The sequence below is a fragment of the Saccopteryx leptura genome, chromosome 4 (assembly GCF_036850995.1).
Source record: "Saccopteryx leptura isolate mSacLep1 chromosome 4, mSacLep1_pri_phased_curated, whole genome shotgun sequence".
Taxonomy (NCBI): domain Eukaryota; kingdom Metazoa; phylum Chordata; class Mammalia; order Chiroptera; family Emballonuridae; genus Saccopteryx; species Saccopteryx leptura.
This window is the reverse complement of record NC_089506.1, coordinates 196,829,131-196,851,644: the sequence shown is the minus strand read 5'-3', so window position 1 is coordinate 196,851,644 and position 22,514 is coordinate 196,829,131. Positions and strand designations below refer to the sequence as shown.

At 51.2% G+C, this 22,514-nt stretch overlaps 1 protein-coding gene and 1 non-coding gene across 4 annotated transcripts in view; both read right to left on the bottom strand.

The window, feature by feature from the left end:
* The window catches only part of GALNT17 (polypeptide N-acetylgalactosaminyltransferase 17), a 458,160-nt gene that overhangs the window by 45,167 nt on the left and 390,479 nt on the right, over positions 1-22,514 (bottom strand). The window contains exon 1 of one of the 3 annotated variants that reach the window (XM_066382458.1): positions 16,345-16,405. The exons of the other annotated variants lie outside the window; for them this stretch is intronic. The gene's annotated coding sequence lies outside the window, so the exon portion shown is untranslated. Of the gene's footprint in view, positions 1-16,344; positions 16,406-22,514 lie in introns of those variants that run through there. 3 annotated transcript variants of the gene reach the window in all.
* Positions 13,269-13,344, bottom strand: TRNAS-GCU (transfer RNA serine (anticodon GCU)). Its single transcript has one exon. It is a non-coding gene; the product is annotated as a tRNA-Ser (tRNA).

Here is a 22,514-nt window from a genome sequence, read left to right as displayed (position 1 = left end):
CTTCCTGCTTGCAATCCTGGCTCCACTGTTTATTCGTTGACCTTGGGCAACTTAGCCTTTCTGGTTCCCAACGACCTCACCTGTACAGTAAAGAATACTAACAGTCCCTATCTCTCAGGGCTGTTGGGAGGTTTAAAGGAGACGCGCACCATGTCGAGTGCTTGGAGCAGTGCTTGCTCCGAGGACATCCTCAGCGCACGTTAGCTGGGTCATCTCTGTTATCATTACTCCTAGGCAAGATTTCCGACCCCACGTTCTCTTGTTCTCCTACTGCTCCCAGCACCATCTGAGAAGGGATGTACTGGGACTGTTTCAAGAAGGTTCCTCCCTGATTAAGCGCTGAATACATGGGCAGGACTGGCATGCTGACAGGTTGTGTTGGGTTGCCCAGACTTTAACAGTCTCCCCTCCAATGTCCAGGCCTGTGTCTGAGGTGCATGAGTAGACCGTGCCCTTCAGAAACCTGACCAACACTGTGCCTCAGATATGCCCCTCCTAGCTCCCTTCTCCCGTCTCTCCCTTCTAAGGCCCCAGTCATGGCCATTGTAGAAGACCAAAATATGCCATCCCAAAAATGACTGTAGGAGACCAGAATATGCCATCCCCAAATGTGCCTCTTTGGGAGAAGAATTATTTTGAAGTGATTACTTTGATAAACAGTAGACACAGGAGAAGCTCCGACACTAAAGTAGAAGTTCCCCTTCTGTAAGGGACATGTGTACTTATAAAGGAAATCCATGGTAAATGTGTATCACCTGGAGGAGGAGGACGACTCTAAATCACAAGACTCTTATCCATGTAGAAGGCACGGACTTAAATCTGCATAACAAACCTTACCCTTGCTTATGGTACTTTTCCTGGTCCCCTTCCCATAACTGGTCTTCCCCACCCTTCTTCTTTTGTTTTATCTAAAGATGGCATTTGAGCCCCAGTTCTAAGCTACCATTTGAGTCACTCAGCCCTGAGTTTCTCCCAGGTATACATGAGATATACATGCTAATAAACATGTTGGATTTTCTCTTATTAATCTGTCTTTTGTTACAGAGCCCCAGCCAAGAACCGAGAAGACTAGAGGAAAAAATTTTCTCCTCCACACCACCCTCACCCACACGATCTGTAACTGCCCCATGGTAACCCTGGGTGCCCCGTGCTGTCTATTCAGGTCTCTCAGCCAAACCTAGCAAAGCAACTCTGTAGTCCCCGGGCTAGCTAGTAACGATGCAGCACCCTCCTCTGATGTCCTACAGGATGTCACTGTTCACAGGCTATGTTATCTTCACAAGTTATGTTCAGCTTTTCTCTTATGAATGTAAAAGGGGCTACACAGCAGACCTGACCAGCTTAGGGGGCCACATGGCAGGCCCGACCAGCTCAGTGACCAAAAGTAACCACACAGGATGGTCTTGTCATAAATTCTTAATTGGGCGGGTCATAGTGGGTGGTCATGTCCCAGGCTTACAGCTTCCTTAGCAAAGATCAGTCTTTACCCTAAGTAAGCCCCGCCGTTGTTCTTATGCATGCAGGATAACATACCTTTGAAACGTCAGAGTAATCTTTTCCAGACCCCTCATCAAAGGCACAACCGCTGGCACTTGAGCACAAACATGAAACCCCTCATTGTTAGTTAGTGCCTGTAACACCATCTCTATGTGCTGTAAACGTTCAGTGTTGACTATCCTGTATCCACCAACGAAAAGATGTATGCGTTTCTCCGTCTTACTTTTTGATCCAATCCTAGACATTTTCCCTCTTGACTCTCTCCCGCCTCCCTAACCTCCCGCCTCCCTAACCTCCCGCAATGCATTTCCTGTAGCTCTCCTTATGATTTCCCCTTTGAGGCTGATGTAGACAATAACCTGCAAAACTGCCATTCTCTGCAGCGTTTTCTCAATCCGCTGAGATCTTGCTTCCTTTATCCTCAGATCTGGCTCAGATAAAGTCTTACCAAGTTTCTCTACAGGTTTGGACTTTCTTTCATTGATAAGATGAAAGGATGACAAAAACTGAGACTTGACTAGGAACGTTCCAAAGGAGTTAAACAACAGGTCAGGAAGCTGGGAAGGGGTATGGGAAATAAAACATGTGCATGAAGGCCTCCGGTCTACGACAGGAAGCTTTCTTCCCCACTCCTCTGCCTGAAGTAGTAGAAAATGTCACTGACATCTCTTAGGAGAGAAGAAAACATCATTTTCTCTCTATTTTGTCATGGAGATTTAGAATATAAGAAGGAGGAAGAATAGCTTACCTCTTAAAAAAAGGGGGGGGGGCGGGGAAGGGAGTCAAAGAGCCCAGAATTGAATAAAGAGTCAGATGGCTTCCTGTGGTTGGTGACCAGCACTTCCTGAGCTTCTGGATAATGAGGTTCTGGCGCCACACAGACTCCGGTGGCCCCTGTGGCCATCTTCTGAGGAGAGGTAGGCTACCTGGCCTTCAGCTCCAGGATCAGAGGCAGATGAAGGTTGGCTGAGGCCCCGGGTGCAAAAGAAAATATTGGGTCCCCTACATTAGAAAAAAGTGTGAAGTTGGGGTTTTGGGGGGCCCTTCAGAAGTCGGGGCCCAGGGCGTGCACCTGGTGTGCCCACCGTTAAATCCGCCTCTGCCCAGGACCCTAACTCACATGACCTCCTTTCAAGGCCTGACCTATGGATCTGTCCCCACAGAACCTGGAAGTCCTATAGACTAGGGTCGCTCCTGACCTCCCCCTCAGGGACGGAGGTCCCGCCCCTCTGGAGTCTCTCAGATCTTTCCTTTCCAGAGACAGAAATTCTTCCTAGTATCAGACTAAAGTCACTTCGGAAGCCATCTAAACTTACTTATATGGCTAAAAACAACAGTAGTGGAACATGCAACACAGAAATTATAATATATAAACCACCCTATTCAGTCATCCCAAGTGCCAGTGATTCAGAGCCTTTTGTCTGCTGGTAAAATCTGTTCAAAACAACACAGGTTTCTGGCTCAAAGAACATTTCATTTGCTATTCCCATCCTACCAACCTTTTTAGGGGCTACATGGCAGCCCACTTCCCAAAGGCCTGGCTCAGCCGCCTGAAGATCAGGGCTCCCAGAGATGCCCCGGTTCCTCCGTGGCCCCTCCGCCGTCCTGGAGACGGGGAGCTGGTTTTCCCCAGTTTAAATGCGCACTCTATCCCATGAAATTGAACAGACACATAATGGCTTTGCTCCTGAAGTCCTTTTGTGAGAATTCAATTTCAATCTTCTGCTTTATTTATTACTGTTTCTCAGAAATGGGATTTACAAATATGGACCTCAAGACATATCTCAATTTAACCATCACAGTGACAAGAACCCCTAAATACCTGGATTCTATCGCCAGTCGATGCAAGTCATTTCTCTTACTACCAGATGAGGAATGAAAATGAGGCTCGTAAATGACGTGTGATTCAGAGCAGGGACGACGCGCTCAGGGGGAGCAGCCTGATTTATCGAGCGTGGGAGAGGTGTTGGGAGAGCTTGGTACTTTTCTGTTGATTTTTGTTGTTATTGCTTATGTACTTAAAAGTATAATATTGGGGGGGGGTAATAATATTGGGTCTATGCTCACCGTTTAAAATTTACCCCCACCATACAGCGTGGTATTGTCAGGGAGTGCTGGGGCTTCCGTGTTAGAAAAATAGCCCAGAGTGGCCTCAATGAGGCCCCTGCAGGCGGGTGGGCCCTGTCTTCCCCTCACTTCTTTTCCTTTGTCTCTTTCTCTCCACTCCTTTCCCTGCCACTTACGGGTCCCCCACGTCAGCTTTCTCTGTGCCCGTTCCTGTCCTCCTATCTCTGCCCTGTTAGGAGATCCCGTCCCTTTGGACAGTCCCCCCTTCCGCCAGAACAGAATAGGTATGAAGCGTATTATCCCTCTTTGCGCCCAGCCTGATTGATGTCTCTAACTTGTAAATAATTTACCTTCTCGAGTCATTCCATTCAATGTCATACACATGTTTACTAAGACCGGCGCACAGAGCTAAATGCCGCCAGGGATGTAAAGATGATTTAGACAGGAATCCTAACTCCTAGTCTTTGCTCTTTCCTCACAGCTTAAAATTAGAATTCTAGGAAATAGCCTTGAAGATTGCCTGAGAACCCTGGTGTGAGAGCTACCAGCAGAGGGGCCTTCGGTCCCCATTTGGGCACCTATGTCCTGCTGCCATTCAAGTCTGCATTTTGCCTAGGATTAAAGGGGGGTGTGACGGGCGCAATTACAGATAAGCCATGCTTAACTACCGGAGGAAAATGAATGAGATTTAAGCGTGTTTTTTATCACCAAAGGGCCGAGCTTTGTGATCACATACAATGATCTGGAAGGAGACTGGGGTGCCCTCGTGCTTCAGGGCGCTTTCCTGTCACCATGGTTCCGAGGCCCTCAGAAGGGATGGCTCTCTCTGGTGCCCGAGCTCCCTCACGGAAATCAGCTGGGTCAGGGCTAAATAAAAGGCCTTGCCAACGATCACTTCCAGAAATCCGCAGAAGGGGACAGTGGCTGCAGGGTTGCCAGCAGTTTGGCAGTAGGGCTAGAGCAAAGCCAGGACTGACCAGCCTGCCAAAGATCCACCAGATGAAACATCTGTCCACAGGCCATCGGCTAATAACGATCCTCCATTCACTGTCATGGAAGGAGGGCCTGCCTGAGACAGGCCTTGGAGAGAACCCTGGCTGGCGACTTGTGGAGCCCTTCTCTCTCTTCCCCAGGGGAGGCCCCGTCGCCCTCCTCACTGGGGAGAGAGATGTGAGTACTCCTCTCTCAAGGTCACAAAGCTTGGAGTCAGAGGGTGCATGCTAAAGTCTGGATCGGTGGAGATACCCTGATCGAGGCAGAACCCGAGAAGCCCCACACAACAAGTGCTCAGGTCCAGGCTCCCAAAACCAGGGTCTGAGGCCAAGACAGCCAACTGCAGTGGGAGGGCTGGGAAGTCGCCAGAGAGGCACCATGGTGACAGCTGGCAAAGGGAGGGCAGGGGCCACCTTTGCAGACGGGAAGTGGACATGAGGTCCCTGAAAGGCCCCACCCAGAACGGAGTGCCAACGTTCTACTGGGCCCGCTGGCTCTGTACTTCCCACAGGCAATTTCTGGGCCACTCCAGAGCATGGAATCATGGGAGGTCAGTGCTAGATTTGAAGCACGGTGTTCACATCTGGCTCTGCTACATGGCAGCCTGGCTACTCTCATCTCTGAGCTCTGGTTTCCCCAGCTATGAAGTGCTGACAGCACCTGATCCGAGGGCTGTTGTGAGAAAGGAACAGGGTAAGGTATGTGAAACTCTTTAGCACAATGGTGGCTAAATGCTGGGAAATACACACACACACACACTCACATGGTAGCTAGTATTTGCTGACCATGAGTGCAACCATGGGTGAATGAGCTGTGTCCCAAGCAGTGATGACACAATGACCTCTGTGTGGTGCCCACAGGAGGGACAGGTTGGAGAGGATGACCCGATGACCGTGGTGAGGATGGGATCTGCTGACTCTGGGGAAGGGCCACAGTTCTCACCAGCTGGGCACCCTGAGTCCCTGCACACGCAGGCTTTTGCCCATGGCAGAGACCTGCTATTGGATGTAGGCTCTAGTGGACCAGGCTCTGCCCTGCCAGGCTGAGCAGACCTGTGGCCTTCTTGTTCTTCCCCTTGGAGGGTCAGGCCCGAGGATTTCCTAGAGCGGAGCTGCTATAAAGTAGTGGTGGGCATTCACGGAGGCTCAGAGACTAAGGACAACCCCTCAGAGGGACCCTGAGCACCCTTTGGAAGTCCACGGTGACAGGAGGGTGTTTCTGAGATGATGACCACAGACACCTCCCACAAGGTTCAGACGGGCCAGCCAGCACAGGGGTGAGACGCTTACAGAAAGAGGAGGTGTGGATTCCCAGCCCCATCGCTGTCTGGCTGCCCTAACCTGCGGTGCAGGGCAGAGGTGGAGAGGCGCCAACAGAGGACACGAGAAGTGGCCGCTCCTGCTCTTCCTCCCCAGTTCCTGGAGCAGAAGGAACTGGGGGGCGTACTAGGCCTCCCACCTGTCGCCCATCTCTGCTGCCACCTATGAAATGCAGAATTGGCTGTCCCTGTCAGAACGGCACCCTCAAACACACTGGCCTGTGTGTAGGAGATCGCGAGGAAGCACTATCCAGGTGTTGGGAGGGTTCTAGTTTCTCTTGCAGCCGAGAAGACGACATGATCAACTTCCTTCCCCTGTGAACTGGTCCACACAGGGAACCACACTGACCAATGAACACACACTCAGGTTCCCAGTGTCGACAAAGCAAAAGAGTGAGAAAAGGAATTATAAGTTAAATTTAAACAGAAGGCTAGTCCACCTCCCATTCCACTCAGAGGCGGTGGAGACAGTGAGTCCCCTGCCGGCAGCCGGATAGACAGGAGGTTCTCGGCTGAGGCTGCTGGCGGGTTGGGAGCACCCTGGTCCTGCCTTCCTGAGCTGGGTCACCCTCTGCTTTCTTCAAGGCTGGGGCCACCTCAGAATCCTTCTAACGATTCCATCCCAGCCTCTTCTTTTTACCTAAACTATTAAGAATGTCAACTAATGCTGGACTAGTAATGGGGTTAGATGCCATGGATGCGGGGGAAATGTGTGGGGTTTCTGAAGCTGATGATGAGCTTTAGGCCAGCGAAGGGACAGAGATGATGTTCCATGAGGCAGGACAGAGCAGAGCCCATGCACTCGGGACAAAATGGCTGACAGTGAATGGGACCTGGGCAGGGGTCTGATGGGTAAGGAAGCTGCCCCATAGGGGAGTCTGAAGACCAGAAATTATGAGCCCTTGTTTGATGCACTGCTCTTGGGGATGTTGGATAATTTAAAGCAGGGGAAAGACAAACACGGATCCTGGTTCACTTGGGTCATGGCACATAATGAGGCTTCAGAACCATCAGATGAGCCTCCTAAGTGAATCAGGGCCAGCAGCTGGGGGTTTGCAGCCTGAAGAGTTACAACACCAGTAGGTTTCACAACCTCTTCAATTATTTTTAATGCAAACATATAAGGCTTTGGTCAAGAAAGGATCCTAACAACTCCAGGGGATACTCCCATGCTGAGAAAGTGACAAAGCTCAGTCCGTGTCATTGAACTCTAACATGTATTTTTAATTCCCAACAGAACTAGTGAATCATGTGACACTCTCCTTGGGCCCATAATCCTGTATTGACAGACCTATCCTATCCCAACCACGACGCCACCCATAGGAAAGATCTGGGCCAAATTCTCTGGGGCACAGGCTGTAATGTTGGCCCCCACATGCCAGCTTCCCTTGCAGCTAGGTGTACTGGAAGACTCCTCACCAGTGCATGTGAGCCTAGGGGAGGCATTCCACCCAAGGCTTGAGAAACCGGGGTGCCTTCTCTACCCTCTCTCCCACTGCACAGGGACCTTGGAAGTCACCTGTTGGAGGTGGAAGAACCACACATGGAGAAACTGAGGGCTTGAATAACCAGAATGAAGGCTTCCTGCCAACCATGAGTATCTCTAATGGGTTTTTACTAAAGTCTCAGTTAAGTCACTGAGATTTGGAGGGTTTGTTTGTTCCCGTGGACAGAGTGACCCATCCCAGATACTCTCCATCTCGTTTTTTTTTACTTTCAAGTGTGTAGAATTTAAAAATGTATACAGGAATCCCACGCTTTGAATGGACTAGATGCCCTGAAGCAAGCAGACTCCCCGAGGTTCTTTCCAATCTAGTAATCTTATTTCTGTTTCTCTCCCAGAAAACAATTCATTCCTCAGCTTCCATGGAGGCTGGAGACTGCCCGTGGATATTGAAAATGTCACTGATCTGCCCCATCTCATTCTATTCTTCACCCTGCTTGGGGCCAATTTCATGTTTTGGAAATTGCTGGAATAGTAGCCAGCAGCAGAGCTGATAAAGAGAAATGGTCTTTTAAATTTTTAAACAGTTCTTTCTGGCGCTGCTTTGTTCCTGCTCTCTTAACACCATGTCCGGCACCCCTTCCAGGCCTGTGGACTCTTTGAACAATGCTAAAATGTCATCTCCTACCTGCTGACTTCGGCTGCTGCAAGCCGTGGGCAGCCGGCACACTACCCATTCACGGAAAACACAAGTCAGAAAGAGAGCCAGCTTGACCAAAATCCGTCCAGCCGCTGTCTGGCTCACAGAAAACAGAGGAAAGGCATTGTGTTATCTGAACTGTACCCTCCTTCTTTCCTTTTGTGAGAACCCTGGGGTGCTAGGGGTTGAGATTTGCTCCAACTTCTTAGAATGACATTGAATAGCATTGATCTTGAAAGCTTAAAGAACCATCAGCTTTGGGTTCCTTCAGGGGTCACCCCAGGCCTTTGTCCTGCAGAATCGGAAGCACAATCCATCCGGTGATTAAATTTCATCCTGTCTAATGCTCCCAGCAGATGCCATGTGCTCCTATATATTCCTGCCGCACCTGCATTCTATGAGGAGTGCTTAGGGGGCGGGAGGAGAACACGCCTGTTATGGGCTCAGCTGTGTATTTCCCCAATTCATATGTTCAAGTCCTAACTCCCAGTACTTCAGAATGTGGATTGTACTTAGAAATAGGGCCTTTAAAGAAGGAATTAAGGTGAACGGCGGTCAATAAGGTGGGCCCTAATCAGTGTGAAAGGGGTCCTTATAATAAGAACTGTGAGAATATACATTTCTTCTATTTAAGCCACTCTGGGCTAAAGTACTTTGTTATGCAGCCCTTGCTGACTAATACAGTATCTTTCCTACATTTTCCCTGGATTTCATGACAGGATGCTATTTGGGAGAGCCCAGCTAGGACTGACCAATAGAAGGTTCTAGAGAACCTAGAAGAAGGCCCGTAAAGGAAAATCTTTCTTCACAGAATTTAATCTTGCAGGATCTGAGGTAGACAGCTGCCCACAGAACCACAGCACCTTCTGTTATTATCTTAGAGGCCCACTTTAAGAAAACATTCTCAATGTCCTCTCAGAAACAGAAGAGATATAAAGTGCTTCCACGTGGGGAAAAACAATAGCTCTGGCCCGCAGGCAAAAAGGGGTTTCTTTGGCAGAATAAGACACTCTGTTCCCTGCCAAGAGTGGGATCCGCCAGGAGTGAAGCTCTACTCTCAGCCTCGCAGAAGGGGCATCTGCAGACAGCCTGCACGCCAGGTGACATGTCAGCCCCGCCCATGGGGCAGGCGCAGTCGTTGCTGGGAGCGCAGGGAGCAGCTGCTCTGACACAGCTGCACTGTAACCTGTGGGGGGAAATGCCCGAGTCAGCTTGGGAGGCCGGGTCTTGCTGTCATTCTTTAACCACCGCTTCCCTGCTCAGCCTTGGAATTGCTGCGGGCTCACAAACAAGAGCACCATGGGTGGCAGCTGAGACTAGGTGTCAGTCACTCTGCAAAGTGCTCTATGGTCTTTATTTCATTCTCACAACAGACCCTTGAGGCAGGTCCTCCCCGAGTTATAGCCAAGGGGGCTGTGGCTCAGGGAGATACTGACCGTGCCCCTGGCACACACACATTAAATGAGAGGCCCAAATGCCAACCTGACCCCCTTAAACACCTGCGCTCTTTCCCACCACACATACTTGCACAAGTGTCTGTACAAAGGAGCCTCTCAGCAGTGCGGCCAACCCTCCAGTTCTCAAGTCCTGGGTACTGGGATTCAGATGATCTAAGTCAGAGGTTCTCCCTGACCTGGGCTGGCTGCAGCCTTATCACCTGGGGAGCTTTTGAAAAACACACATGTCCCCGCGGTCCTGATTTCACAGGTTTGGGCAGGGGCCCGGGCATCTGCATTTTAACAGGCTTAGGGAATCTTCATGTCTGGAGCTAGGCATAGATCCTTAAACATTTGTGACAAGGACATCTGCGCAAGCTGGTGCAGCCTATGGAGCCGTTCGCATAACAAAAACGCTTTAAATACAACAAAATGCACAGAATTACAGGGGACGCAATTGTGACGAAATATAGTTAGCAAATATGTAAAACATCGTGATAGAGTAACACGTGTCTTTAATGCATTAATAACTACCGTAAAGTTGAAAGGAGACAGGAGGTTACCTAAGTATTTCAAGAGATGCTCAAGAACTAGGATGAGATAGATGTGCGTGTGCCTGTGGTCAGTACCGGAGACAGGGGCGCAGGTATGGCCAATGTACGGAGGTCTATGGCTTACATCCCCAATCGAAACAATCACTGACAGCAGTTCGTGATGAGGGAACATGAACACGCATTTTATATTCCTGACCAACTTCACAGACCCCTTGTTTCTATCACAGACTCCTTGCAGAAGTATGGGCCCTTCTTTTGGGGGCTATGGCTAGCTATAAAATTAAAAGGAAAAGAAAGAAAACATTTAGAATATGGATTTCAAGAGATATTTTTCATGTCTCCACAAACAGGTTTTCCAAGAGGTAAAACCAAGCCTGCATGATTTTCATTGGCAATGTGAGGTCTGTGCGGCCATTTCGATCTTTTCTTCCAAGCAAAAGGGCTTCTATTAAATGATTGATTTGAAAATTAACCACCAGTAGTGGAATCGTAACCAAAAGAAATCACGTTCATGCAAGTCTCACAGGGGAAAAATGTTGTCTGATTTATCTTTTTGTCAGCATTCTGACATTCTACGATTAAAGTTATTTTTTTTCCTCTCACTCTTGCTTTGTTTTGCACTTATCTTCATTTTCTAAATAACATGGCTTCCAGGTTGTGAGACAGGATTAGCCTTATTCAGAGCCAATGGTGCTGAAGATATATTCACGAGAAAGGCGGCATTCTTCCCGTAATCAACCACCATCTCCTTAGCCTTGATGAGATAACCTGAAGGTTCAACTGGATAAAGCAATAGTGAGAGGCTCCCATTGCAACTGGGAACAATCAATGCTGTATAAGCACCACGTTTACGGTGCTTAGCTTTTCAGCAGACACTGGGCGACTGGAGTTGTGTATGCTCACCAAGCATTTACCAGCTGAAAGCATTTCTGGCCACTTTTGGTTGTATGTTATGGTGCAGGGGTCTCAAACTCGCGGCCGTGCGGCCCGCCCACCAATTTTGTGCGGCCCGCAGACTAATCAAACTTCATGGATTAATCTGCGGGCCAGTCTGCGGGCCGCACAAAATTGGTGGGCGGGCCGCGCGCGAGTTTGAGAACCCTGGTAGGGCTTTCAATGTTTCCCAGCCACTCACAATCACTCAGCTCCATGGCAGAGGTAACAGCCAGTGCAGCGTCCCCTGCTGGAAGGAGCGGAGCCATCCCCAAGGCCCTCCTGGTGGTAGATTAGAGAAACCAGCCTGATGAGGGTGACGGACAGCTGTCATCTCCAGGACGCTGGTGGGCACAGCTGTGGAGTCTTTCTCCCATGTGTGTGAACTGGATATGAGGATGCAGTTCACTTAGGCACCGCTTCATCCACAGGAGGGTCTTATCAAAGCACCCAGTGCCATTCGAGTCTCCACAAATCTCTCTCTCTCTTTTTTCCCCGTTGATTCCTTTTAAAGCAATGTGCATCCCTCATACAGCATCACGGGCGGGAAGCCAGACTTCCGGGTCTCACCTACACATTAAGGGCTGTACCAAACCAGAATACCAAAAGGGCTGTTCCATTATTTCCATCTGTTACTCTGGCCCAAGCCTCCACTCTCAGAGGGGAGTAATATTACTCCCCTGCCATTCCCATTAACTGCCTGCCTGTCCGTTCTAACCTCAGCACGGTCCATGCTGTGCCTATATACAAGGACCGCTCTCTCCCGTCCTCTCTGCCCATCCAAATTCCACTCACCTTCCAAGGCCCAGGGACCCTCCCTAGAAAGCAGTTCCTGACCCTCCAAGGAAGGGGCAACCCCCTCTCTTCATCTTTTACCACACTCCATATTTGTGCCACTAGTTCACAGATGGAGCAGACGGTCTACAATGCCGGCTGTGCACAGGGACTCTGCGTGATTCTAATCCGTGAGTGGCACGCTGAGCCGGTGCCGAGAAATGTCCCAACTTTCCCAACTCCACCGACCCGCATCCTCCACAGCAATTCCCCGATCCCACAGTCATGCCCGGGCCACACGCGGAATGACCCACTCTGACCTCAGGCTCCTTTTCTTTTCTACTGGTTCTTTCATTCACTTACTGACATGAAACCTGTTCGGAAGAAGAGTCTCAGGCCACATAATGACTCTAATAATAAAATAATAATAACAAAGTAATAAGAACTCATACTTAACTATGTGGTAATAAGCACTTTACATTTACTAACTCAATCACATAACGAGACAATCACAGAATTACATTATGAGAAATGTGTTAATATTCTCCTCATTTTAGAAACAAAAAAATAGAGGAAAAAAGAGTTTAAGCAAATTGCCCCAAGACACCCAGTGTCCTATGTTTTGGGGATTTTTGTATCTATTTGGCAGCCATTAATCCCAAGGCCAAACTAACAGCCAAAGTGGTTTACCCCTCCCCTGTGGTCCAGAGCTCACACTCTGAACCACCTCCTTATCTAACTCTCACACACCAAGCCAGTATTCCCCTGCCCTAAATCACCCAGGGCCAGGTGCCAGAGAAGTGGAACAAAAGTGCTGGAATTGTCCAAACCAGTCAATTTTTTCTTTTTCTTTTTTTTTGTTTTTTTTTGTTTTTTCATTTTTCTGAAGCTGGAAACAGGGAGAGACAGTCAGACAGACTCCCGCATGCGCCCGACCGGGATCCACCCGGCACGCCCACCAGGGGCGACGCTCTGCCCACCAGGGGGCGATGCTCTGCCCATCCTGGGCGTCGCCATGTTGCGACCAGAGCCACTCTAGCGCCTGAGGCAGAGGCCACAGAGCCATCCCCAGCGCCCGGGCCATCTTTGCTCCAATGGAGCCTTGGCTGCGGGAGGGGAAGAGAGAGACAGAGAGGAAAGCGTGGCAAAGGGGTGGAGAAGCAAATGGGCGCTTCTCCTGTGTGCCCTGGCCGGGAATCGAACCCGGGTCCTCCGCACGCTAGGCCGACGCTCTACTGCTGAGCCAACCGGCCAGGGCCCTTTGTTTTTTTCTGAAGTGAGAAGCCAGGAGGCAGAGAGACAGACTCCCACATGTGCCCAACCAAGATCCAGCTGGCATGCCTACTAGGGGGCAATGCTCTGCCCATCTGGGTGTTGCTCTGTTGCAACCAGAGCCATTCTAGTGCCTAAGGTAGAAGCCATGGAGCCATCCTCAGAACCCAGGACAACTTTGCTCCAATGGAGCCTTGGCTGTGGGAGGGGGAGAGAAAGATAGAGAGAAAGAGAAAGGAGAAGGGGAAGAATGGAGAAGCAGATGGGTGCTTTTCCTGTGTGCCCTGGCCAGGAATCGAACCTGGGACATCCACACAGCAGGCTGATGCTCTACCACTGAGCCAACTGGCCAGGGCAAACCAGTCCATCTGAAGCTGTTTACCTGCCTGCCTTGCCTTCCCTGCAGAAACCCCAATAGAGGCCCTTGCCTAGGTGGTCCCCCTTGCTCCTTCTGCCATACCCGATATTTCCCCTTGTGGCCTTGCGTGGCATGACACAGCTCTCATTTCTAGGAGACTGCTAGAAACCTTAAACTTTTCTTTCAATGGCATTGACCTCTATGTGTTGTCACTCGGCCACCTTCATAAATTAAGATCCAGACACAAACCACCCAGACAGGTAGTGGCTGAGCTGGGATTCGAACCTTGGCAGTCTACACATACCAGCCTGCCCCTCCTGCCTTGCTGTGCCGAGCTCTTCCTTCCTCCGCAGCTGGTGGTCCATTCCCCACCACTTCCCATGCCTGCACCCCTCCCTTTGCATCACTGCCCCGCTATTGTCCTCTCTTGGCAAAACCACCAGGTTGAATTAGACCAAGTCTGCAATTTCAGAACCAATGTCCAAACTACTCAATCAAATGGGGAACAATTACAAGCACTTATTGTCACTATCAACGTATGTTCCCAAACCTCAAGAGGGTCCTTCACATGCCTGCTAGGTCTCCCTGGAAAGCCCCCTCTTTGGTCCTCACTGAAGCTGTTTCAGTTTTCCTCGGTCACCTCAAATCTCTACCCACCCTCACCTGCAACTGATGGTATGGCATCTGTTCACCCGTCTTGGGGGATGGCGCCCAGGAACTCACCTACTTATCCGCAGCAGACACCTGGGAAGCACCCCTGTCCTATAAGGTCGAAGCCAGTGTATCGCCGGGATCTGACCTCCCCTCCGACATGGGTTTTGGGAAGTGCGTGCTTCTTCCTAACGCTGCAGCCACTTCCTCAACCCGTCGTCTTCCTGGGGGACTGCGGCAGCCTCCTAACACCTCCCCCCCTGGAGTGACCTTTCTAAAGGGCACATCGCACTTGGGCACTCCCCACCTCCCTTCCTCTGTGGCTCCACATCGCGCTTTAGTGAAGTTCTCAACCATACCCACAGAGCCGGGGAGACTGGGTCCAGCTCACCTGCTCCCACCTCCCCCACTGAGGTCTTGTGCTCTGGGCACAGCGAGGGTCTCTCCGTTCCCCCTGGAACCATCCTCTCTGGCCCACGGGCCCTGCTGTCGGCCATCCCATCTAAGGATGACACTCGTCACCATCCCCACCTCTCCCACTCCTCCCCAGGTCCCCCGTCAGCGTTGGACGCTCCAGCTGCCCTTACTTCTCCGGCCAGAGTGTGTCCACTTTGCCCACTGCTGACTTGTTTATGGCCCCGTCACATTGTCAAGTGACTGAGAACCGTCTCCCCCACCCTCCAGTCTCTTTGATTCCTCCTCAGAATCCCAGCACAGAGCGATGTCTCAGACATGGCCGGTGCAGTCAGGTTTCTCAGGGGTTCTGGCCTCTGAACGTACACCTGGTTCCGAGTCAGTCCTGTGACCCTCGAGGCCTGACAAGCGGCACTGCCGTGGCCCTGAGAATCATCGGGAGAGTGCCGATTATATCTCCAAGGGGCAAGGCCCGGGACTAGGCGCTGGTTAGGCAATTTCATTTAATTTTCACAATTAGTCTGTCAAGTTAGTTTTATAATTTTCCTTCTTTAAATGAAACCTCAAAGTTATAAGAAAAAGAACTTGGGCCATGTGGCGCATAAATGGCAAAACGTGGACTGCCACTCTGGTGTTACACGCCATCATTACCCTTCAGGACACAGTCCCCCTAACTCAGGGAAAATAATCTTGCTTTTCCACTAATTATCCCTTGTCCTTCTATCCACCCCCAGAATTCATTTCATTTCTGACTTGTACAGCTTTGTGTTCCACGGTCCACAGACGGTGGTGTAAGGAGATGCAGTCTCTGATTGGTCTTCCAGCTCCTCCGTGCTTTTAAATGGGAGCTTCTCATCCAGGAAGGTCGGGCACAGGGTGTCTGGTCCTGGGGAGGCCTCAGAGGGCCGGGCATTACCGGAACCTGCAGCCCGGCCTTCTGAGGGGTTCTAACTGGGCAACACATCCACCAGCAGCATCCTCAGTGGCCCTGCTGCAGGCCTGCCAAGCTTCCTTCAACCCTTCTCACCTGAGAGTGCCCCAAATCAGACACAAGTGGTCCATTTAGGCACCAAAAAAAAAAAAAAAAAAAGCCAGGTGGCCAGTGTGGTTCAGACCACAGAGCTTCAGCCCTGGGGCAGAGAGTGGGCCTGCACCTCACCCCACCCCGCCCCTGGGATGGCAGCTGGACCCCCACACAGGGCAGGAAATGGACCCTGCCGGAAACGGCACGTGAGGGAGAAATGGGAATTTTGTGAAACAGTGCTACATGTTTATAAACAGGCAGAGAACGCTGCAATGTGGAAGACAACTGAGTCTGGCTGCTTTGGCCGAGTCCCTGGTGGCTGGGCCCGCCCTCCAGAGAAAGCGCGAGAGGGTGATTGCGCAGGACCGAGAGCGTCTGCAGACAACCCTGCGGCTGTGACGTGGAGCGAGGTGGCAACGCCCAGAGGGCAGCCGAGGGGTGGGCCCATCCAGGCCGGAGGTCTACCGGGGTGTGCAGAAAGCGCCCGGGCCGCACCGGGCTCTCAGGAAAGACCCACCTCTCCAAACAGCCCCCCTGGCCAATGCCTCCCTGAGGGCACCACACCCCTGGGAGCCTGTCCTCTCTTCGGAGGCCTCTGTTAAAAAAAAATACTCGAAGGCAATGGGAAGGCATGGACTATTCCTGGGGCACAGCTCTAAGAGAGTCCGGGACCGGGGCGGGGCTCAGGACGAGGCGGGTGGGCCCGGCAGCCTCAGACCTCAGGAGCCTCCCAGGGGAGCCCCTCCACTGCCTGTCGGTGTCCCCCCAAGCAGGGGCTCGGCCCTCCCCACAAGCTTCCCTCCTGGTTCTCTGCCTCGCCTGGGGCAGCCACCCTCCCGATTCCTGATGTCGCTGGGCACAGGGCTTTCACGTGGAAAATAAAAGTGGGCTTTCTCCTTGGGCCCTTACCTGCAAATGCCAGTTACGCCCTGGGTTTGGCGTCAGCTGGCCTGCCTCAAGGAGACTCACTTCCTCCCTGGTATTTCCAGGGGAGCGATTAATGAGCAACCAGATTTCAAGAACAAATTCAACCAAACAAATGCTACAAACAACCTCTCCAGGGCCTTCAGAGGGCAATGAGGCATGTTAGATGAAGATTAGTAGAGATAGATAAATAAATAATGAGGTGGCACAGACCGACAGCCACACTCATTTCCTCCCTGTGGGGGGAAAAGCACTTTACTCCCGATTCAGACAGATTCTCGGAAAGCCCTCCCCCCAATGCACCTGCTGACTAGAGAACTCTCCCGGCTCTCAGGGCAGACTGCCTAACCTCCCTCAGTCTGACCTTAGTAAAGTGTCAGAGGAGGCAGGCCATGACCTTCAGGCCCTGTCCTATGATGAGCAAAATGTAAAAATCTGAAATAAAGACAGGCTCCCCCCCTGGCCACGACCAGCTCACCTTGCACATCCTCCGTGGTCCCCGCTCGAGAGAACTTGTGCGCCTAGGAGACGGCGGCGTTTTCTGCATCCCCACTGCTCCCCCCTGGCTCGTCACACCGCAGCCGTATTTTCCACGGCGCAGGAAGCGGCCCGGTTCTCTCCTCACCCCTTGTCCCCAATGCACTCAGACGCACAGACACCTTCGAGCACCAGCACAGACACGGTGCTGGTGCTTCCAAGCTTGGCCACAGCTACCCTTCTCTTCATCCTAAGCCTGGATGGCAGTCCCTTTAGGGACATTCTCACCTCTCAGCACCCAGCACTGTCTCCCCTCTCTGCTGTCACTGACTCTTGTTCGACATTCAAAGCTCAGGGGCTGGCAAGCAAACCCCATACATATCAGAGGAATGGACGGCATCGGCGACTCTGATTTGGGGTGGCCCCGGTGCCTGCAGCATCCCAGCAGCGGGTTTCATGAGGCCTCACGTCCAGGGCCAGGAGCTCACTGTCGCCAGAGTAGCCTGTCTTGCGGGAGAGCTGGGCTGAGGGACACCCTTCCTTATCCAGAGCCATACATGGTTGTCTTTGTAAGGCTGTCTCTCTAAGCACCTGGAGAAAGGACTCACGGCCCCCAAGCCTGTCATTTCTCTCATTAGGTTAAATATATGTGGCTTCTTTAAAGGGTCCCCGCTGGTTATGGCTCCCGGACTCCACCGAGGGTGTGCAGGGACACTTCAGGTCCTCAAAGACTTAAGACTGGTTATTAACTAATTTCCCTCTTCCTCAGTTTACCTCTAGCTTTGAGCACCTATCCTCGCCCATCTGAGTTGAAACCACCTGGTGATCTCTCACCTGGCTTATTACTGGGCCCTTGTTTCTGCTCTTGTTCCACTGTGGTAGAATCCCCATGTAGCAAGGGAAGAATCCGGTTAGAACATCAGTCACACATGTCACTCCTGCTCAAAATCATCCCATGCTTCCCACCTTACTCAAAGTAACACCAAACTCCCCACGATGGATGATGGTCTGTCCACCTCTGTCCTGTCATCTCCTCTCACCCTCACACCCTTGCTCATGCCACTCCAGTCACACTGGCCTCCTGCTGTGCTGCAACTAGGCCAAACTTGTTCTAGCCCCAGGGCCTTTGCACTTGCTATGCCTTCTGCATGGGATATTCTTCTTCTAGAAATTCACATGACTTCCATTCTGCTTAAATACTTCCTTACCCCCCAAAACAATCCTTGTCTATACTACTCAGAACAAGTTCCTCAACTCCCAGACTCTGTTCCCTTAGTTTATAATACATATTTATTTTCTTGTTGTCTGCTCTATGAGAGAGGAAATATTTCTATTTTGTTCACGGCTGCACTCCTAGTGCCAGAACAGGGCCTGGTATACAGTAAGTTCCCAACGAATACCTGCTGAATGAATCAGTGAGTTAAAGAACCTGCCCCTGAACGCACGGGCCCAGCACCCACACACAGAACAGGGCCTGGTATACAGTAAGTTCCCAATGAACACCTGCTGAATGAATCAGTAAGTTAAAGAACCTGCCCCTGAATGCACGGGCCCAGCACCCACACACAGAACAGGGCCTGGTATACAGTAAGTTCCCAATGAACACCTGCTGAATGAATAAATGAATTAAAGAACCTGCCCCCGAACGCACGGGCCCAGCACCCACACACAGAACAGGGCCTGGTATACAGTAAGTTCCCAATGAACACCTGCTGAATGAATCAGTAAGTTAAAGAACCTGCCCCTGAATGCACGGGCCCAGCACCCACACACAGTATTCTTGGGTGTGAACTCCGCAGGGTGGCCTTTGTGTCCCATTTGCTTCATTTCTTTTTTTTTTTGTTTCTTTTTTGTTTTTTGTATTTTTCTGAAGCTGGAAACAGGGATAGACAGTCAGACAGACTCCCGCATGCGCCCAACCAGGATCCACCCGGCACGCCCACCAGGGGCGACGCTCTGCCCACCAGGGGCGACGCTCTGCCCACCAGGGGGCGATGCTCTGCCCTTCTGGGGCGTCGCTCTGTTGCATCCAGAGCCACTCTAGCGCCTGGGGCAGAGGCCAAGGAGCCATCCCCAGCCCCCGGGCCATCTTTGCTCCAATGGAGCCTTGGCTGCGGGAGGGGAAGAGAGAGACAGAGAGGAAGGAGAGGGGGAGGGGTGGAGAAGCAGATGGGCGCTTCTCCTGTGTGCCCTGGCCGGGAATCGAACCCGGGACTTCTGCACGCCAGGCCGACGCTCTACCACTGAGCCAACCGGCCAGGGCTGCTTCATTTCTTTACACCCAGAATGGCACCTCCCCTCCTCCTCACTCCCCAGTGCCATCACTGCAGGACGGCCCTGGAACATGCCAACGTTCTGTCCTTGGCCGTTTTCTGCTCCTGCCGAGTTGAGTCCCTGGCCTGTCTTTTTTCAGTGTCACCCAGTATTTTTAGAAAAGCGCTTCTGTGTGTTTCCCAGGGCCAATTATCTCAGCTTCCTCCCTGGGTACATTTTCACTTGCTGGTTCATTTTTATATTTCGCACAAACACTGATAAAATTGCCCACTAAATAATGTGCCAATCCTAACAAACCTCAATGCCATTCTGGTCCTGAGTGGCTTTGGCCACCGTAGCTCATCCGGTGGAAGCTCACAGTAAGCCTGCGAAAGGGCTTAAAGTGCAGAGACACAGAGAGGCTGGGGAAGGGAGGAGCAGGCTGCACGGGCGCTCAGCAGCGTGTTAGGAGAATGCCGGGCTCCTCCTCCTCGCGGGATATCTTGGGTTTACTCTCTGCTCCTTTCGCATGGCTCTCTGGAACCCTGGGATCTCAGTCACTCCCGGTGGTAACTGTCCCCTGTGTATCTGACAGACCTGATAGGACCAGAGTCAGTACATAGCCGGGATCCATTAACACGGGCTGCCCGAATGACTGAGCCCACACGGAGGGTTCAGAGGGATCAGCTCAAACGTCTACAGCCAGGCTCTGAGTCTGGAAACTTTGGGTGGACTTATGCGAAACCATCCCCTCACTCTTTTCATATAATGTCTTGAGTTTGTTTAGTATTTGGGGAGGGGCCCACTGGTGCCACCAGAATCTCAAAGTGGCCACAGACCCCCAAAATGTTAAGGGCCACTTGGTTAGAACAGGGTGTGCAAGCAGCCACTGAACTGGGAGTCCTGGTCCTGCCTGGGGCAGCGAGCTCTGGCCTCTCTTCCTCCCTGGCCTTCACCGTCGGCTACGGCCCTACCCGCCATAGCCACCTTCACAGTTGCCAACTGATTTCCACCTGCTGCCTTTGTCTCCACGCCGTTCCTCCTGCCGAAACCCTCCTCCTCCTTCCCCACCAGCCGAGTCCCGCTGTGTTCCCAGCCCCTCGGGGGTGCCCTCCTCAAGGCCTGACCCACGTGGCCCTGCCTCTCTCCTGCCCCAGCACCCGCAGACCAGGGCGGCCTCAAGTGTCCTCGAGTGGTCGGCAGGGGTCCTCCAATGGTCTGCAAAAAAGGTTTGCATGGAGTTGTCAGTAAGCTTTAAAAGCAATTTGACTAAGCAATTTTGTGCCACTTGAATCTAATAATAAAATACTTGGGGCTTGCATTATTTCTTTTCTCCCCATTTATTTTTTTAGTAATTCATTTTTATGGCATTTTATAAAAGTACCGGTCTGTGATGGATTGGGAAATTTAAAAAAATGTATCTCGTCTTTTGCAAAACATCTCTGTTTCTCAACCCCTTTCTCTTTGTTAGCCCCCCATGCAGCATTTTGAGACACCTCCCACCCCTACAGCCACCTGCTCTGCTCCCACCATGAATTTTAATACCACAGATAGTCTGTAAAGCTGTTTGTGTGCTGGATGTATGTCCGTGGTTTATACATAAAAAGAGCATTATTCTTTTGCGCTCCCCTCCAAGAACCAATTTGCACCCAGTTGGGGACCATGCGGATGAGAAGGCATGCCAGAGGGGGTTTGAGCAGCACAACTGTGGTCCGGGCAAGGTTGGCACTGCCTCCAGGATGGGTTTGGAAACCTGCGGTGTGTTCTTGTCAGCCAGAAGTTGTGCAGAAGAAATGAAATATACATATTATTGTCAATCACCTTTCTTTTCTTTCCTTTATACATGCCGTTAGGGCATTAGACTGATTTTTTTTTTTTAAATCCATTATCTTCTTGGTGGGTCCTGTGATTTTTTGACAGATAAGAAGGAGGAGGATGGTCATGCTTCCAATTGTTTATCCCCAGCGTTCTTGCTCCTCTGGTCACTTGCCTGGTGACCATTCACTGATCATAACCTAAACATCTCAGGGCAGCCGGGGAGCCCTGCGAGCCATCTGGAGAGGCTGTTTCTGGCGTGTGGGCCACCAGATCAGAAGACGCCCGTGTGGGGAGCACTCCTGCCTGACACACCTGTGGAACACTCAGCATGGCGAAGGGCTGGCTTTGCCATGTCCACTCAGCGGCGACACCTGCTCGTCTCTGGTTAAGTTAGAGGCTTCCAACTCCATAACTTTTCCTTTCACTCAACTCTTTAACTTTTTCCAGGAGACCTATGACCACCCAAGGCACTAACACTCCAAGGGACACAAGATATGGTTCCTGGTCCTTTCCCCCAAGGTCACAGGTCATTGGAAATCAATAAGAATCGGAACATCTTCCTTGTCTGGACTGATGCAGAGAGGCTGGAGGCTCCTGGGCCGCCAGCACCTGTGCGTTCAGACCCCGTCACCCAGCTTGGCAGTCCTGCCCATCACAGACCCTGGAGTAAACCGGAGGAACACCACGGTTCCTGAAACTACCGTGCTCTAGGCTGTGGTCATTCTCTCTCCCCAAGGCTTAGCACAGACTTGGCAGCTACTGCAGGTTCACATTCATTTCCTGATTTCTCTGGAAGCAAAGGTGGATTCATTCTACTTGAAGATACTGAGAGCTTTTCCCTCTCTCTCTGCCTGGGAGACAAGCCAACGTGTAGGAGCATCACAGCCACAATTAGTGTCCAGGTCCCCTGAGCACTCGCTGGAGCTGTCCAGATGATGTATAGTTTCAGAAATTGCAGTCATTCATCCTCTCCCAGCGGAATTGTTTCAAAAACAAAGAAGTCAGTCTGAGTTCAAAATAACAGTCTGTTGTACCGATGGACACAGGCTTACAGAACATAATGGACGGTGCATGAGGCTGCTAGGGCTGCCATAACAAGCACCACACCTAGGGTGGTGGTTGAACAACAGGAATGTATAGTCTTGCAATTCTGACGGCTGGAAGTCCAAGATCAACGTGTGTCAGCAGGTGGGGTTTCTTTTGAGGCCTCTCTCCTCGGCTTGTAGACGGCTGTCTTCTCCCTGTGTCCTCCCACATGGTCTTCCCTCTCTGTGTGTCTGGGTCCCGATCTCCTCTTTATAACAGCACCAGTCATATGGGAATAGGATCAAACCTACTTTAAGCACCTCATTCTAACTTAATTGCTTCTTTATAGACCCTAGTGCCAAATACAGTCACACTCTGAGTTACTGAGGCCTAAGGCTTGAGTGTATACATTTTTTTTGGGGGGGGGGGGAATCATTTTAGTCCATAACAGATGAAAAGGGCATCGGGCCTTTCAAGTTCAAGTTGCAGAGAAACACTGACTGTGAAAGCTTCGGAAACTGTTGAACTCATTCATTTTATTGAGTGGAAAAATGAGAGGGAGAAGTAACTGCCCACAATAA